This window comes from Dipteris shenzhenensis, chromosome 15 (genome assembly GCF_047967505.1).
Source record: "Dipteris shenzhenensis isolate YYH24624 ecotype China chromosome 15, Dip_SZ_1.0, whole genome shotgun sequence".
Classification (NCBI taxonomy): domain Eukaryota; kingdom Viridiplantae; phylum Streptophyta; class Polypodiopsida; order Gleicheniales; family Dipteridaceae; genus Dipteris; species Dipteris shenzhenensis.
Window position 1 is genome coordinate 44,101,240 of NC_141610.1, and position 3,040 is coordinate 44,104,279.

The following is a 3,040-nucleotide window of genomic DNA, read 5'->3' on the forward strand; positions in this document are numbered from 1 at the left end:
TTACTAGTAAGCCATTGTTGAGTTCCAATCTACCAAAAATGTACATGTCCACCTAGTAGTGTGTAAAGGGGTGGCAAACAAACACATGCCTAACCCCAAAATCCTCGTGGCCTCAAATTGGGCCATGGCGGTATGTACATGGGTGCTTGGGCAGAGTGGCTGCTACTTGGGGGTTGGTAGCAGACAAGCTTCTCTACTTTTGGACATGCCTTTTGTCAAATCGTCTTTTGACAAATCTAGCAACACCACTTTTGCATAGATGGCTACCACCCCGTCTAAACCTAGCCTATGACTATGAGCGCATCTTGATGGCAAGCTCTCTATGACACTACCATTCACAAGGGTTGCCCACTCATCATTTTTGTATAGCTTGCTATTTTTCGTAATCCTTCGTGCATGCATGCTTACATACATTCACACGTGCATACACATATACATGCACAATCACAACAAGTGCATACAACTTACAATCCAAGCTTCCAAGATATTGCTAGCACCTTACTCATAGGTCTCAACACAAATATCATATCCATAGCAATCCAATTGAATCCATTGCATAGACTATTGCATCATCATATCAAGTAGAATAAGAAAATGTAACTTTTCAAGAAAAACAAATCCTAGAACCTCCCATCACTCCATGTTCACAATCACATTTATTGGCTTGTAGTTGTCAGAAACCTTTACCCCAGCATGAAAGATATTAGAGCAGTTGACCACTTCTACAAGCACAATGGGCATTCACTCTCACTATCTCTCTTAGATTCCTGCAACTCAATTGTGATCCACACACACACACACACACAAAATGAGCATACACAGGTGACAACCCGACCTCTCACTTATCATATGATTCATCACAAATATTAGATCCACAGCAACCCAATCGAGTCCATTGTAGAGACCATTGCATCATCAAACTAAGTAAAAGAAACCAATCTAACTTTTCAAAAAACAAAGTAAAACAAACAAATTCTAGCAACCTCACCCATCACTCCATGTTCACAATCGGCTTGTGGTTGGGATAAGGGGCTTGTAATTGTAGTAACCCCTTACCCCAACACTCAAGATATTAGACTAGTTGACTAACTTCACAAGCACAATGAATCTTCACTCTCTCATCATTGTGCTCTCTTAGATTCTTGTGAGTCAATTGTGGTCCACCTTATCCTAGCACACTAGATACAAGCTACTATCGACTGAAATACTGCCAAAAGAAACCAAGCTATCTTTTTAAGATAAACACCTATTAGCTTGGCAACCTCATCTTTGGTACTTGGACTCTAATACCATATGAAAATGCAGAGAAGATGAGGCAAAGTGAATGAGGAGCACAACCATAGAAACCTACAAGGTACAACTTTATCGAGATAAATAGGTCTCATATACAATTTTATGCCTTAGGTTGGGGTTAGGGTTAGGGTTTCCCCATGTCCCCTTTTAGGGACCTCTCTAGACGCTAGTCTTTGGTGCAATTTACACCATTATCAACATTGAGCTAGGCTCATTGTGTCTTTCTTCCACTTACTTGGACAACCACTTCATGTGGGTGCATTCCTATTACAAACCAATTTTGATCACCTCTCTCAAGCTTAGTTTGACAACATGATTTGGTTGTACCATTGTTTGTCTATTGCCTTCCAATAGTGTAACCTATATTTTGGGTACATAACATTGATATCTATTTAAAATTCTCATAGAAATTAAGAAAAGGGAGACATGGAAAATTTTCCCATTTTTTGAATAACAATACCCCAAGAATATGGGGAAAAATCGAGATTTTCATATCATACAACCAATACCAATTAAAAGAAATAAAATATTCAAATTTCCTAGTGCATCTATATAGTTTACAAACATTATAATATGAGTGTGTGGAGGGAGGGGGGGAGGAGAGGAGTGTGAAGCTCCCCCCTCCCCTCCTTACATTTCTTCATGGTCGATGAGATCACCAACCATGGAGGAGTTAGGGGAGGGGACCTCTCTTTTTTGTGTGCCCCAAATTCGACATTTTGGCCAATTTTTTATAACCTCTTTGGCAAGGAGACCATAGTCAAATTTTGCAAAAGACCACAGTCAAGCCATGTTTGACCTTCTGTGAGGGAGGGGCATTTATGAAGTGCATGACAGGAGCTTCATTTGAGAAAAGGAGACATGGGAGGCCACACGAAAAGAGGGGACGTGGAAAATGGGGGAAAGGGAAGGGGGGGGGGTTTCCTCGAATTAAGCACCATAGTACATAGTGCTATGATGCTTAATTGCACGCCCACCCCCCTCCCATACTCCTTGCCTTTTCTCACAGCCTCCCATGCCCTCTCCTCTCTTTTTGATGAACCCTTCATAAACGATCCTATCCCAAATAAAAACAAGAACATTCAATTGCGTTGATCCTATTATCGCACCCCCAGCCCCCTTGTTAATCTTATTGATCCTAGCATCATCACTAGGATCGACGAGATTGAATACTAGGCAACGAAGTGTGGATCCATTTCCAATAAACCCCTCCCCCCAACTCTCACCACATTTAATAAAAACCCCTCCCCCATATTGTTGACTCAATGGGACGAGAATCTGAAAAATGGTTTTCTTTGAATATATTCATAAATTTTTAAATCCTTACTTCAACCCCCCCTCCCCCCCCCCGATGCTCTTTTGTTTAAATTCAGGGGTCGAATCTTTAAAAAGAGCGACATGCAAAGCAAAGTAATTTGTAATTTGTTTGGATTTTGAAATGTGCTATGCCATGAACCCTTTAATTATATCAGAATGCTCCAAAGTATGATTACTATAGTTGGATTACTCTTTGCTCTTACCTTCCAAGGTTAAGGACCTATGGCCTCCTCGAAGATCCAAATGTTATACCAAAGGAGGATATGCAATACATAGTAGGAGATGTGTTGTATGGTAATGTAGCTGGGTACATCAATAGCTCTATTCATTGTAAGGATAGAACAAATGTTATGTATGTATATGACCCTAGAGTTCCACCTTGGATCGAAGACAAACGGTATGTTTTACCTATTGATATGTTAGGATTTAT